General features: G+C 39.7%; 1 long non-coding RNA gene across 1 annotated transcript; it reads right to left on the minus strand.

The window, feature by feature from the left end:
* Positions 1-252: 252 nt before the first annotated feature.
* On the minus strand, positions 253-15929 carry LOC137073378 (uncharacterized). Its single transcript, XR_010904775.1, has 2 exons — positions 15824-15929; positions 253-3326 (listed from the first exon to the last, which is right to left on the minus strand). It is a non-coding gene; the product is annotated as an uncharacterized lncRNA (long non-coding RNA).
* Between the last annotated feature and the right edge of the window lie 1207 nt (positions 15930-17136).

The raw sequence follows: 17136 nt of genomic DNA on the forward strand, positions 1-17136 counted from the left end.
ACACACACACACACACACACACACACACACACACACACACACACACAGAGGAATCATCTCTGGGAGGTTTAACGCTGAAATGAGCTGGAAATACACCAGGCGACGCACACACTTACACACACAAAAGAGAGTTGGAAGAGAACCAGTGGACATGGTCAGCCAACTGTTGTCCTGGCTCTGATTATACCAGCCTCAATTCGGCAGGCTTTTCTGTCCCTTCCCTGTCATCTCATGCAGGGTATAGTGACCTCATCAAGACAAATCGTTTATTTGGGGTGTGGGTATTTCAACACAATGACAAAGATGGAGAGAGAGAGAGAAAGGACAGGATACTGTTCAATAAAATTGGAGTGAGAGGCAAAACACTGGTGTGAACAAACAAAACGAACATAATGCTACTGTAAAAGGATTTTCTTCTTTTTTTCAGCCTCTGCTTGTGCACCATTGTTAGTGTAGCACATTTGGTGAACAGTGATAGCTTACAACTGTTGTGTTAAAATAATGTTCTGGGTTTAGTACAAGTTAAGCTCCTTTGATCGCATCTGTAATAAAGAAAATAATTTTTAAAAACAAGCAAAAAAGGTTTAACCCTTAAGTGCATAAATGTTTTGCCGAACCTACATAACAAGGATGGGGTGAGACTGTGTTGATGTTTTATACCATTATCACTGTCCTCAGAGCTCATTTCTGTACATTCAGCATTTGCCTTATATTCCCCATCTCAAACATATTCTCAAAACTACCATTTTCAACATCTTCAAAATAAATATTTTGATCACTGACAGCTTCTTCACCAGATCCATCATCAAGTGACAGTGACACAAATATTTGAGTGTGTTCAGTACTTGCTCTGCTGTTAATCGCTGAGCCATTTCAAGGTTTGCAGATTATTATTATTGTTTTGTTTTCTGAGGTAAGTATAGCCCTATTTGAACGGTAATTGTTTCTCGTGGGATCGTAAGGTATTTTCATAATTTACAGGGGCTAGTCTGTGATTTTATTGCCGTCCGAATCCAGAATGTCAGTGTTTTTCTTCCACCACTATATCCTTTTTGACACCTGCAGAGCATTTTACAGATAATCAAAAATAATCTTTCATCACCACTCAAAAGAAAAAGAGAAGAAACACATTTAAACATTTGAAATGAGCCGTTATTGCACCATTAATTACGTTATATAGGTTCAATTTGCAACTTATTTCCGCTCATTTTTAAAATTACATATTTTTTTAAACAGGACATGTAAATGATTAATAATTTCCTATTATTAAATGAAATATGTTTTTTTTATTCCAAGCATACGATCATTCGACTTTTTTATTCCAAGCATACGATCATTCGACTTTTTTACAGCAGACGATCATTCGACTGACCACATGAGCGGGGTTCCCAGGTGCGGAGGATCAGAGAACTCGCTCCTCCACCGTGAATAAATCACCATCCGAATGCACGAGTTTTATCACTGAGGTGGCATGCAAATTTATTTTTACAGACATCACACGAGAAACCATTACCATGGGAATAGGGATTATGAGTGAAATGTCACTTCATCATTGTGTATTTGTGTACATTGCACAAGGAGACTTTGCCACCTTGTGCAATAAAGTTGAATTGCACTTTTTTCATCCTTATAGATTAATTTATTATTGTGCATAAAGAAAAAAAAAAAAAAAAGTACAATCTTACACACCTCGGATCATTAGCGACCCTATAAAATTGACAAAAAATTTGTGGAAAAAAAACAGGTATTTAATTATAGTTATATTGTTTAAAATGTATTGATTGAGGAATACTAAGAAGGTCGATGTCTAACTTTAAGAAAATGAATGAGGAGAAGGGTAGTCAATGACGTCCCAGGTTGCTGAAGACCCAGGGAATTTAAGGGTAAATTGTCACAACTGATGTGGTAGTTAAAGGGTTACTTCAGCGATTAGCATATGGTTTTGCATCAGTAGAAACCTTGGAGTATATCCTTTGGGAGTGGCCTCACAGGGCTGCGAAGCAATGCATTCTGGGAATTGTTGTCTTTCATCCCCATGAGACAAATACATTTTCTGCCTTTTCTCAGTAGGCACCCAATTCAAAAATAAGTTCACATTTCTACTACATTAATGACCCAGTTTAAATACAGATTCATCTTCCCAGCGCTGAAGTACCCCTTTAACAGACAGAATCATGATGAGGATCTTAGCTTGTTAATATATTAGCTTGTTTAATAAACACAAATTTAGAGAATACATAGACATAATATTAACTACTCACCCTACAGATGAGAACCGACAATGAACTGAATCGGACTGGAGTATAAATACACAGGGAAATTAAGTGACAGACAGCTGAATGTAATCAGTAACCAAGGAGACTAACTAGAAGGTATTTAGGACTAAACTGAACCACAAAAAACAAACACAGGAACAAAACGAACACAACCAATGGTGGGGTATCGACCAATGGCGGTGGAGCAGGACAAAATAGAGACCATAGTGAAGGCCTGAAGACGACAGCCCAGGGGGTGAGGGCTGAGGTGATGTCATCGGTGTCAGAGGTGGAGGCGGGGGCCTGGCAGAACAGAGCGACACTGGGAGTGAGGACCAAGGTGCAATGGGACGAAAGGAGGATCCTGGTGAAGCTGGAGGGGTGGAGGGTTGAGATGTAGCCGGTGCCCCGGAAGCAGGGTGATGAGAGACCAAGGTGGACCTGGAGGGACAAGGGAACCTGGTGAGGCTTGAGTGATGGCAGATCACGCCATCCAGGACTGACAGGTTGACGTGTTGAACTGGGCCTGGATGCCTGAGGGTTAGCCAGGGGATCCACTTCACAGAGCCATGCTGGTGTTGAATGAGCCCGAGGTAGAGCCAATGAGCTGGTGGGGATCAGCAGCAAGGGCAGAGTCGAGGAGCTATGAGACATCAGTGGTGCAAGTCCGTGGAAGTGGGGATGATGGTGACAAAGGGGTGGGCAGGATATTGGGTGGTGTCAAGTAATCCATGACAGAGAGTGTTGTGGGCTGGAGAGGGACGAGCCAGGACTCCCTAACTGCCTCAGAGAACTGTCTAACTGTAGATGTAGATAGAGCATGGCAAGTCAGAGTTAATGATGTTGTCCTCAACAACTCCCATGGTGAGGGAGGAGCTGCACTCCGCACACCCACAGGCGTAGAACTCGTTGAACAGTGATCCTCCCCCAACAGCAGCATTTGGCCAAGTAGATCATCCATTCCACTTCAGAAATGCAGTTTCATTGTCCCAGTGTACCTTGTGATAGAGTTCCAGGTACTCCTCCTCCACATAATCCTCCAGCCATCTTGTAAACCACAGTTCTCATGATCTATTTTGTTGGCAGACAAAGAACTGAATGAGACAGGGAGTATAAATACACAGGGAAACTTAACAAAAAGCCAGCTGAACGTAATCAGTAATAAAGGAGATTAACTAGGAGGTAATTAGGACTAAACTAAACTGAAGCGCAAGAAACAAACACACAGGAATGAAACTAATACAAAAGACAACATAATGCTAATAGAAAGTTCAAAATAACAACTTTTTACTGGCACATTTGGTCTTTTCAGTTGCACTCATGGGTATAGGTTTAGGAGTTAGGTTTTTAAATTACCAAATTTATATGATTTCTTGTACAAATTATTGTGACTTCTCACAAGAAGCCAAATTATTCACCTAATTTATATGTATAGTAAATCAGGGGCAGTTAACCCTAAGGATAAATTTGTTCTAAAGTGTGTGAATTATATGTCTGTTTTACTTCCAGGTGGTCTCATAAGACAAGAGTTGTGAGTCATTCTCTCTCTGCTGACCACAGGCCATTCTGATGGGCTGATGATAAAGTCTGGAGGTGTCTGGAGAGGAGAGGTGACTGCTGAATATGACCCCTCTCTCTTACTCTTTCTCTCTCTTCCTGTCTCTCTTACACTCACACTCTGTCTTGCTCTCCTTTAGTGGTTGGCAAGAGGGAGGTTTGATTTTATCAGACCACCTCTATCAACCCTTGCATTGGGCTCTCTCAGCTGAAAGGTTCACATGTTATCTCTCCTCCAGCCCATCTCTTGACCTCCATCAGCCTAACAGCATCTCTTGTCTCCTTTCTCTTTCTTATCTCGAAAAAGAAATGAAGTTTTTAGATTAGTTCACATCTGATCTAAACTGACTCATTTACATTGTTGATGATATGAGACTATAGTCTCTTGTAGAAGATCTTTGACTTAACAGCATACAATGTGGTCCCTGCTGCACCTTATTCTGGCCAAGAAATGTCCACTTAAGCTGTGTTTCCACGGAATTTGGGGTGGTATTCGGAGTGTTTCGACTGCAGGAACCAGGGCCTAAATGAAGTTAGGTTAAAAAAGGCCTCCTTAAAACGCCCTGCTAGCGAGATGGTACTTTTTCGGGGGTGGGATTTGGGTGTGAACATGCTGATTTGTTGACTTTGCACAGCATTTTATTTCATTTACCATTTTTAAAAGTTGTGCGTGCAAAAAGAGTTGTTTTCTATTCGAATCAACAATGAAGTTTAAAAAATACAACAAGGTTGAGGCTTTATTATATGCATGAGACAGAATCAAGCTGGAACTGGAAAGTAGCACGGAGTCCTACATCACCTAATCTTCACGTTACTTCAGACCATGATGGAAACACAGAAAGCAACTTGCCTGGCACAAATTATTCCGGTCATTTTGGTGGAAACGAGACTTTAGACACGAAGAGACCATGTGACTGCCATGTTAACCATAACCATCCTGCTGACTTCCAAAAAAGAAAAGAATGATTCTATGCTTTAACTATTTCTTGCATCCCTCACTTTTCTAGCTTGTATTATTCTGTAAAATTCTAAATTTGTGTTATTAATCAGTGAATCAATTAATAATGAATCAAATGTATTTCTCATTTGTAAGAGCGTTTAAAAAAAAAAAAAACATTAAAAAAATGTAAATGCAATCACATTTTTACTTGCCATTTAAGGCCCATTTCACTTAAATAGACTGTGTCATAATAATAGACTTGCTTTTTTTTCTATATGTAATTGAATTTATTTTTAGAAAATGGTTTGAAAATATGTAGCTTTTTTGTCTTAAAAATGACTGACTGACAATCAGATCTTTAATGTGACAAATTAACCGAACAGATTTGAAAGTCATGGTGGTGAAGTGAATGGACGGATGTATGAAAAGCGATCAGTTTAAACGTCAAACTGTCTTTTACTCCCTCTGATGTGTCTTCATCTCCAGCTTTCTCAAATGTCAGCATACTCAACATGAATCATCTTTCTTTTCACCCCTACACTTTTTCCTTTTCCCTCCCTTTTACTGTCTCTGCCTATTTGTCTTTTGTCTTGTAAGACATTGTGATGCAGCCCTCTGATTTGTGCCTGACACGTTCCCTTTATCTTTCGCTTTTTTAATTCTCAGTAATTCAAATAAGTATTTTCTCCCCTGTTCCTGTCTTCTTTCATCTTAGTCTTGTCTCATGTCATCTAATCAGCATTTTTGTTGCTCTGAAAAAGGCAAGGAATTTTCTCACCCTTGACGATAGTCTAACTCCTCTTCTCCATCACTGTCTAGGTGTTCCAACGTTGAGCCAGCATTTGACAGATGTTTCTCTTCCAACCTTTACTGTGATGCTGTTTAAACCCTGCTTTGAGAGCCTATCCTCATTTGTCACTGAGTGTGAGATGTCCTTTTAAAGTACATTGGATTGAGGACAGATTCATGCTGCCATAATCCTGGTCCCCCATCCGAAGACAAGCCTCATTTCTGAGATGATACCAGGCAGCCATTTTGGGAACAAAACCTATCCGTAAACGAAAAAGTAATGGTATCCATAGCTCTAGTGCTGAGATCAGAATAGAAGATAAGAAGAAATGGCTTCAAATTAACCTTGAATAACCTTATAATACTCTTACTCAGTTTCACTAAATTGTGTCTTTAACTTGAGAGCACTCTAAGTGGTTTGTGAGTGTATCCCTCAGGCTTTAGTTTCAGTATGCTAATTCTATGGGTCAAGTCTACGGGCCTATGCGTCCTGAGTTTGACTTTGAACGGTTCCCATTTTTATCTTTTTAATATTGCTGTTTTGAAAATTCAGTTTGACTTTGAACGATTCCCATTTTTATCTTTTTAATATTGCTGTTTTGAAAATTCAAACTTAGAACTGCAGAAGTGCAATTAATGGGATGGCAGTACTTTTTTGAAGTGTGTACTGTATATCGTCCTTTAACACTGCATGGGTTTTTTCACCAAAGAGGCCAACCTGGTCTCACAGAATTCCGTGAAATGAACACGGACCCTTAACTCAAAAATCCGTGGTAGTTACACGGAATCGCCGAAAAATTCTGTGATGGGTCCACGGAAGTGATGCCTATGTAAATCAATGACAGGCAGCATCCGTGGTCCACACACTGATTCCCAACACACATTTAATTATTTGCATTTGTAAAAGTAGACATGATTTTATGAATATTTATAGCCTACTTTTATATTTCGGAGCAACTAACTCCACTCCTACCCTAAACCTACCCACTCAACAATATAAAACACATAACAGGCAAATAAATGTCACAGTCACAGTTATTTATTGCAAAAACGGACCAGAAACAGTACAGAAGTATTAACTCATGTTGCATTCCAAGTCTTCTGAAGTCATACGATATCTTCATGTAGTTGATCTTAAAGGGGGGGTGAAATGATGTTTCATGCTTACTGAGCTTTTTACACTGTTAAAGACTTGGATTCCCATCCTAAACATAGACAAAGTTTCAAAAACTAATGTTGGACGTTTGATGCAGTATTTCTGTGTTAAAAATACTCCTTCCGGTTTCTCACAAGTTTCGGCGAGTTTTTTACGAGTATGGCTCGATTTGAGGTTAATAGATCGGAAGGTCCTTGTATGGGCTGTACGGGCTCTTTTCCCGGAATGGTGCGCACGCGCGTTACTAGAGCGAGAGAGAACATGCACGCTCATAAAGACTCTCTCAGGTGCAGATCCAGTCGATCCAGGTGCCGCGCTCCCCTTTATTCCTATGGGTGTCGTCAAGCGACTTCAACGCTTCAGCACAGCATTCCCGGAAGGCAGCGCTGCATTTGAACCGATTTGAACGCAGAAATGACGGGAAGCTTCACAACATCGCGGATCTCCACGGTCACTGCTGTCACAGGACTTCACCAAATCATACCAAAGAAGTGTGCTTTTGACGGAGCGGTCCCAGCGATAAAGGTTCGGTCCTGCTTTGGAAGCAGCCGGTGAGTAACGTTAAAACTGCTTCAAATGCCTATGCTGTTGGCTCATCGCGTGAGTAAACATCAGTAAACGACACAATCGCGTGCTTCGTCATTCAAATGCGCTAACGGACTCTATTGTGTTGTTCTATGTACACTAGTCTGACGTGCAAAGAGTAAATACAGTACATACCACAGAGACGGACGTCCTCCTGCTGTTGCCGTTTCTCCTGTTCAATTTATTTCAGCCTCCGAAGGATTCTGGATCATTATCTGATGAGCTGGATAGCCATGAGTTTCTCCACGCTCGAGAACGTCACCGCTTTGCGCTCGTCATTCTTTAGCTCCGCTCACACGATACGCCTCCAGGCGCTCGTTTTTTTCCGGAAAGACTCGGTACAGCCCATATTTCTTTTATAAATATTATAAAGCTAAAGACTTTTCGGAGATATGAAGGATGCAATACTACTCATTGACATGAGATTGACTGAAACTGAGTGTTTCACCCCCCCTTTAATGTTTTAATCGTTGAAATGCGCGCTCCACACACGCAGTTGTTCATATTTCTCATGATTCAAATGATAAAAACGACTCTTCGGCACGACGCGATCGGTCACAAGACACACGAGAGTCAGTGGCATTTTACAATCAAAGCTGACGTAATGACACGCGACATACAACAGCCAATGCTGTCAAAGCTGACGTTATGTTTCTTCCGGCGGCAATATTTGAAATGTATTATTAATTTTTGGGGGATGGACTCGACATTACTGATCGCTTTTGGGGATTTTCTTCACACAAATCAATCGTTTGGCCTCGGAACACTTGGGCTATTTGTAGTTTCTTAATAAATTGTGCCTGCAGTCTCTGTGTGTCTGCCTGTTATATCCTGTTTTTTATAATACACAAATGGGTAGGTTTAGGGAAGGGATTGAGTTACGTGTTCAAAACATGTCTGAATAAAAAGAAAATAAATGTCAATAAATTATGCTGACTGAATCAAACTGATGAATATAAGGTGTTGGAACAGGGAATCCATGTGTGGACCCTGGATGCTACCTGTCATTGACATAACCAGTGTTGGGCAAGCTACTTGGAAGCTACTTAGCAAGCTAAGCTACAGCAACTTGAAAAAGCTACTTTTTATTTATTTATTTAATTTTATATGGAACCCACTTCATTCCAGTCAATGCTATTTCAGTGATCAATAAAAGTCAAGCATATAGACAGACACACATATTTTTTAGTTATTCAAAAATTGTCCGAAATCAATTCAGCAACAAAAACCTATGATCCATAATATTCAACAAAACCAGGGGCCTATTGCACAAAACTGGGTTTTGATCAAGAGAAGAGCTTCGCTACTGAAAAGCTATTTCATTGAGAAAACAGAGACGCTACCACCACGCTACTGAAACATGTAGTTAAGCTAGTAGCGTCACTACTTGTAGCGACGCTACTGCCCAACACTGGACATAACATGCATCACTTTCGTGGACCCATCACGGAATTTTCTGCGATTCCGTGAAACTACCAAGGATTTTTGAGTTAAAGGGTTAGTTCACCCAAAAATGAAAATTATTTCATTAATTACTCACCCTCATGTCATTTGACACCCGTAGCACCTTTGTTCATCTTCGAACACAAATTAAGATATTTTTGTTGAAAGCTGATGGCTGAGAAAGGCTTCAAAAAGGCCTCCATTGGGATTCAGTACATTTCCACTGACCCACTCACAAGACCTATAAAAGGCACTAAAGATTTCGTTACAAAGTCCATCTCACTACAGTGGCTGTACAATAATTGTACCAAGCGGTGAGAATAGTTTTTGTGCGCAAAAAAAATCTAAATTAAAGGTGGGGTGAAACACTCAGTTTCAGTCAATCTCATGTCAATCTTGAGTACCTATAGAGTAGTATTGCATCCTTCATATCTCCGAAAAGTCTTTAGTTTTATCATATTTATAAAAGAAATATGGGCTGTACCGAGTCTTTCCGGAAAAAACCGAGCGCCTGGAGGCGTATCGTGTGGGCGGAGCTACAGAATGACGAGCGCAAAGCGGTGACGTCCTCAAGCGTGGAGAAACCCATCTATCTCAGCTAATACAGATAATGATCCACAATCAAATCTGAGGGAGAAATAAATTGAACAGGAGAAACGGCAACAGCAGGACGTCCGTCTCTGTGGTATGTAAGTTACTGTATTTAATGGCCTCTCCACATTTCTGTGTGTTTACTCGCAGAGTATGAGGACATGATTCGGTTTATGGACTATTGTATGCGACTAGACCTTAGAAGTAGCAAGCAAAACGGTTTTGCACGTCAGAATACTGTAACGTTATACAGAGAACAACAATGGAGTAACCGTTAGCGCATTTGAATGACGAAGCACGCGATCGTGTCGTTTACTGATGTTTACTCATGCGACGGTAGCCAATAGCAGAGACATTTGAAGCAGTTTAAGTTAACTCACCGTCGAAGCTTTAGCGCTGGGACCGCTCCGTCAGAAACACACTTCTTTGGTATGATTTGGTAAAGTCCTGTGACAGCAGTGGCGTGTAAATCCATTTTGAGACGCAACTGAAACGATGTTGTCAAGCTTCCCGTCATTTCTGCGTTCAAATCGGTTCAAATGCAGCGCTGCCTTCCCGGAATGCTGTGCTGAAGAGTTGAAGTCGCTCGACGTCACCCATAGGAATAAAGTGGAGCGCGCCGCCGTTCACGGACGACTGGATCTGCAGCTGAGAGACTGTTTACAGCGTGCTCTAGTCACGCGCGCGCGCACCCTACCGGGAGAAGAGCCCGTACGGCCCATACAAGGACCTTCCGCTCTTATTAACGTCAAATAGACCCATACTGGAAAAAAACTCGCCGAAACTTGTGAGAAACCGGAAGGAGTATTTTTGACACAGAAATACTCCATCAAACGTCCAACATTAGTTTTTGAAACTTTGTCTATGTTTAGGATGGGAATCCAAGTCTTTAACAGTGTAAAAAGCTCAGTATGCATGAAACAGCATTTCACCCCCCCTTTAAATAATTTTCATTTTTGGGTGAACTATCCCTTTAAGGGTTTTGAATGACAAAATGTAGAGTGTAAATCATTTTTATTAAGTAACATCAATTAAGAGGAGTAAGTGCATCCATCTTTCTGCGATTGGCTAATTATCTTGGTTTATTATCTGGTTTGCAGCTGTATTGCCTGAATGGGTCAAATTGATGGAAATGGACAGATTAAACACAACGTAAATGGCACTCCCACTCATTATCACTTCTGCTCTCATCTGAATGGAAATGTGAAGATCAAAGAGCAACTTTTTATTTAGCAAGCACTAAGCTCTTTTAAATTAAAGGTGTATCTTTTGCCTGCCGTCATCATTTACATTACATTTCTTAATTTGGCAGTCACTTTTATCCAAAGCGACTTCAAAACGAGGATATTGCAAGCAATTTATCATTAGAGTCAAGAATATATGCTGTACACAATGCCAATTTTCAAGTATCAGTTAGATTTGTACAAGAGCAATACGGGAAAAGAAAAAAGAAAATAAGATTTATTTATTTTTAATCAGGAGTTGTTGTGTTCGCAAAAGAGGTGTTTTCAACAGTTTCATGCAGTGTTTTCAAAGTGCTTGATGACTAATGGTTGAAAAAGATGATTTTATAATAACAATAGTTTGTTATTGTAATATACTGTAAAAATTGGAGACAAAGTTAGAGAGGCCAGGCTAAGATGGTTTGAAAATGTTCAGAGGAGGGAGAGTGAATATATTGGTAAAAGGATGCTGAGGTTAGAGCTGCCAGGCAGGAGGTCAAGAGGAAGACCAAAGAGGTTTATGGATGTAGTGAAGGAGGATATGAAGGTAGTTGGTCTGAGAGAAGAGGATAGAGAGGATAGGACTAGATGGAGGCAGATGATTCGCTATGTGGACCCCAGAAGGGAAAAGCCGAAAGAAGAAGAATATACTGTAAATGCACTGCATTGTGTCTCATGTTTTTTTTTTTGTTACCATGTTACCCTAGACTGGGTAAACCGAGCCTGATCTGCCAGCAATTTGATTTCGCCTTGCAGCTCAGGCTAGAAACCTGTACATTCATTTATCCTGCTTCTGTCACACTTTTGCAGGAACCAGTCACAGACTGGCTTATCTACCTGGCGCGCTATTGGCGAGTTTAACATAATGATAGATAGAGAAGGCTGGATTTATGCCCGTTGATCCCGCCTCTAGTGGTCTGATTGGTTGAAGGACTATCTAATTGACCTATCGGTAAGCCCCTCGCCTTGAACGCAGATGAGCCAATAGCAGTTGAGCATCAGTTACATTCCGGAACGCGGACATCTTTAGGTTTCAATGCCATAGAGAAACATTGGAAAATCTGATGCTCTCATTGGTTTGATGGTATTTCTGCTACAAAAATGGTAAAACGATGTTCCTGGGTTAGCTACTGTAACACTGATTCCAGTTATCCTGAGAAGATTTTTTATTTTTATTTTTGGTTTCCATACTCTAAGTTACGATTAAAGTTAGTGATAGGTTAACTTACTGTTCTGACGTAACGTTTATGTTAAATCAAAAACACATAAACGATAGTCTACATTTCAGTGCATCTCTCCATATTAGATGGTTACATGTTAATTAATTTAACCTAACCCTGTTATCATCTGCGATCGTAAAGAGGCTTCTCCTCATATTCTTCTGTATCGTTAAGTTGGTTTTTGTAAAATATGTTTAAGGTCTACATTATCTGTCTTCTTTGAGGGACTCCTATTTTGATGGTTATTTTACAGTAGTTACGGGTAGTGAAAGGGAGAGCTCACACACAGTTTTTGGGAGTTGTTTTGCAGATAGATTTACCAGTTAAACTGCACCCACGAAAAGGCACATATGAATGTTTTTGTGTCATTTGCTGTGTATGTTAATGATAATGCAACAGTTAATTAATGTGCACGCTTTGTTTGTTAAGCTCTTACGTTTTATATAAACAAGTTTGGTCATCATTCAGACGGGGTATACGGTACATTTTGTGTCCAAAAACATCTTTGGATCTGTCAGCTGTCATTGTAAGACAGCAAATCTGTTTGTTTGTCCGAGATAGCAACAGTAACTAAGCGGGCGGGGCTTACCGATAGGTCAATTGCGTACAGAGTCATTTGAATTATGCTCGTTGAGCACGCTTCTTGTGCAGTAGAAAATAAAGAGCAGACTCCCCAGACCAACATATTGAATCTTATAAGATTGAGTTTGGTCTGGTGATAGCCAGACAGTGTAAACCCTACATTTGTACTGATTGCCCTATTTTCAGTATACAGTATGTCTGAAACATATACTGCAACAAAACAGCAGCTTTCAATGGACTTTCATATAGAACCAACCTTTCAACTGGTTTGTTGGGGATTCGTAACGGTATAATCTGGATGAAACTGATCAGTACCATTTGAATTGCTGTGTTTTGTATAATTAGAAATGGCTGCATACTTATTGAAGCTTTTTCTTTTCTTTTATCTAAATACCGGTAGCTGCAGTATGCAGTTGCTTTCAGTTTCAAACTTGAGACACAAAATAAACCTCTTGGCTGAAAATGATGCATTGTTATTTATTCAAATAAGTTTATTTGTTTTTGAGCACCTCGTTTGCCTAACCATTTGTCTTTGATAGATTGACAGTTGAGTTTCAAAACCAGCCACATCATCAGAAGTGTCACACTCAATTTCGTCCCCTATCAGTTCACCTTGAGTGAAGAGACAATGGAACTCTGGGTAATGGTTCCAGAACTGGAGAGCAATATTATAGAATATTATAAATTCACTTTAGAATCTGTTTGACTGATTCCTTCATTTGCATCATAATAGCAGAGCCACTGGTCATGCATGGTTCCTTGCTCTAATAGGGGACAATTTTGCCAGAATGGGCACAAGGTATTCTGGCAACAATTATTGCCTCACTTCATACAAATGAATATAAATGAAACTGTAGCATGGCAGAAATATAGTATTGATGCTACACTCCCCATTGATATTAAAGGATGTAATTTCATATTTTCTGTAGGTTTGACCTTTGCCAGCAATGATTGACATTACACAAAGAAATTAGAAAAATGAAAACAGTTACAGTGGGTGGGGCCTAAAGATATTTTAGAAAAGTAAATATATACAGAATTATCAAGGTTTATTTTTATTTATAGTCCTGAATCACTTGGTGCCTATGTTAAAATTATTCATAACTAAAGAAAAAAGAACACATTTTATATCTTACGAGTAGCTCTGTATATAAGTGCAAAATAAAGATGTCTTGTGGTAATATGCCTGTTTTACACACAGGGGTAATTGAGTTCAAATCCTGACTTAATATCTATTCAAGTTTGTTTTCCTATATAATCTTTAAGCTATTAAGGTTAAACGTATTTGGATTATTGTCCACAGCGGAGGGGCTTAAGGAAGCAGCTTCAACTTGAGCTTACATATACCCCCAAGTGGGACTACTAATGCTTGGAAGATGAGTAGGGTAGCAAGATACCTAAATTATGTTGGTGGAGTTGGGGGTGGAGGGATGTCAAAACAGCTGATGCCGAAGCAAGGTGAACGGCTGCTTATATGCTCTGGCAGTTAATTAAACGATTAGATGGGTCACACGTCCTGAAATTACATTTTAGGAACTTCACTTGTATTTTTAATAAGTCAAGCAGATAACCAACCTTGTGGAAAAAGTATACTTCAAGTTCATTTAATTATACTTAAGTAATTTTCAACTATGATATTACAATACTAATAATATCAATGTACTAGTATACTTGTATTTCAATACTGCTTATGCTGCATTCCAGTCAACCTGTAACCGTGAAAGTGCACTTGAACAGCAGTAAAACCCATGACTTTCACACCAATGAACTCGACAGATCAATGTACTTCCAGTTACGAGCTCTGACGTCACATAGCCTGCGAAACAACAATGGCAGCCCGACGGATATACAAATAACGTAAAAATAAAAGGTATAACAGCTTCACTTGCCTTATACGCCATTTTTTTTCTCTCCCGTTTCCCTCAAAGAAGCAAGGAGTAAGCACCCTTTGGTGATAGAAATGATTGTAACTGAGCAAAAGTACGGTCCACCATGCTTTGTTTACATCTAGCTGCCACAATTCCTTGCGTTAAGGCAATTTGGCATGAATTTGCCTGGAATGCTACAAAGTTGTGTGTCGTAGTTTGGAGTCGTAACTTATGGCCTCAAAAACCTGCCTATTAGTAGTTTACTATTGTAATACTTGTAGCATTTTTTTGTTTATGAAAGTAGATTTAGATTTTAGCGCTTTTCTAGGCTTTGCATAGAAGGGGAAATCTCCTCAACCACCACCAATGTGCAGCATCCACCTGGATGATGCGACGGCAGCCATATTGTGCCAGAACGCTCACCACACACCAGCTGATTGGTGGAGAGGAGACAGAGTGATTAGGCCAATCAGGATATGGGGATTATTAGGAGGCCATGATGGACAGGGGCCAGTAGGAAAATTTGGCCAGGATGCCGGGGTTACACCCCTACTCTTTATCGAAGGACATCCTGGAATTTTAAACAACCACAGAGAGTCAGGACCTCGGTTTAACGTCTCATCCGAAGGATTTAAAATTTGTGTAAGCAATCTTCTATCACTTGTTGCTTCTTTTTCGCCCATGTTTTGATCTGGAGATTCTGTACTATTTCAGAAGATATATCTTCAGTATTTGTTTAAATTTATTATCAAAGATACAAATACACGTTTGCTTTCAAAATCAATTTGGCTCAAAAATCAGAGGGGGATTTTATTTTTTATTTTTTTTGTAGAATAAATGCACAGGTTTTTATTTAAATCTGAATTGTAAAAGGGGGAATTAAACAGACACTTTACCTAAATTGGCCTGTACGGTATAATCTATTTCAGCTATCTATTTCTATACAGATTTTACTGTGAGAACAACATACAGTTTACACTAGTTTAAACTGCCAGTAATGCAACTCACATTAAATCTGAAACTCTTTAAACCCTTCCTGAACTACTCGGCACTTCCCTGACAGCCATTCCCAGAGTGGGAGAGCAAGCAGGAGGAACAGAAAGAATGAGACGGATAGAAATTGTGCAATGTGGGGGAAAAAATAAATGCAGCAAGGGAAGCATAAGAGATACAACATGTTTTCAAGTGCTTAGCCTTTGACATCCCTCAGCTGCAGATGCCACGTCAATCATATTCATAAAGAGCAGTGTGGGTTTAACTGTAATAGTAGTCCATAGTCTATTAATGTTTGATATGTACATGCAATGTCTGACATTACAGCTGATTACTGAAATATTAAAAACCAGATTATTTATTATTTAATCTGTAACACAAGTTAAAAATGCAGTTCACCTGGTCTTGGGTCAATGCATGTATCCTGCATCCAAGATTGGATAATTATTCTAAATGTGAATAAAACCTGTCTCCCTATTCTTTTTATTATAGAAAAGGGACAGAAATTGAGTTACGCTCAACAAAAAGGTCAGTTAAAAAATAAGAGGCTCTCAGCAGGTTCAAGAAGAGAAAAAGGAGAAAGGCGACATTAAAATTATAAAATCTCTCTTTTAAGCTTACCTCAGATAACTCCTGATCTGCTGCCTCACTGGTGTTTATATTTGTCATAAAACAGTGATTGCATTTGCGCTGCATGAGCCAGGCACACAGTAAGCAATAATATTTACAGCCCTCTGTAGTCTATTAAAGGAACAGCCTTGGAGGATAAGGGCACGCAAGCAATCAATAACCCGAATGAGGCTTGGATCCGATTGGCTGTAAAACAGGCTAAACAAAACATTAAACACAAAGACAAATAAGCCGCATACGAGATATATAAAGTTCTTGTCTGGTTGTAAGGCAATGCTGTAAAAATCTGCTCTACGTTGTATTACATCACAGAATTATTTTATTCATGAATAAAATGATTTTCCAGTAAACATATCTAAATAGCTTCAAACTTGAAAAATCAAATAAATCATTTAGAAGCATAACCACATATCACTTAATTTCTGAGAATATAATTACATTTAAATTTAAGTTAAGTAACATTTAAATGCCTGGTTTTGCAGACAAGGCTTAAGCTTAGGCCAAGAGATAAATGCCATAATCCCCAAGAAGTTGTGGGAATTTATAACAGCCAAGAGCCATTGCCTAAATCCATAGAGATACAAGTCATGGTCAAGATTGTTGGTACCCCTGGTAAATATGATCAAATATGGCTGTAAAAAATAATCTACATTGTTTATCCTTTTGATCTTTTATTAAAAAAAGTCTCAAAAATCTAACCTTTCATTTAAAATAATTTAAAATGGGGGGTAAATCACATTATGAAAGAAATGCTTTTCTCTAAAACACATTGGACACAATTGTTGGTACCCTTTTATTAAATACTTTTTGCAACCTCCTTTTTCCAAGATAACAGCTCTGAGTCTTCTTCTATAATGCCTGATGAGTTTGGAAAACATAGTCAACACTGTTTTGACACTGTGCAAGGTCAGGGAGGACGAGGAGCAGGTCCTGTTGGTGGCGCCATACTGGCCCAACAGGACATGGTTCTCGGAACTAGTGCTCCTTGCGACAGCACCTCCTTGGCCCATTCCTGAGGAAGGACCTCCTGACTCAGAGACGGGGCACCCTCTGGCAACCGCGTCCAGACCTCTGGAAACTCCATGTCTGGTCCCTGGACGGGACGCGGAGGTTCTAGGTGGCCTGCCACAGGTTGTGGCAGACACAATCACTTCCGCTCTATGAGGCACCTCTATGCGTTGAAGTGGAACCTGTTTGTCGACTGGTGCTCTTCTTCACTGAGAAGACCCCCGAAGATGTTCGGTCGGGGCCGTGCTTTCCTTCCTACAAGACGGGTTGGAGAAAAGGCTGTCTCCCTCCACCCT

Source organism: Pseudorasbora parva, chromosome 4, assembly GCF_024679245.1.
Source record: "Pseudorasbora parva isolate DD20220531a chromosome 4, ASM2467924v1, whole genome shotgun sequence".
NCBI lineage: Eukaryota > Metazoa > Chordata > Actinopteri > Cypriniformes > Gobionidae > Pseudorasbora > Pseudorasbora parva.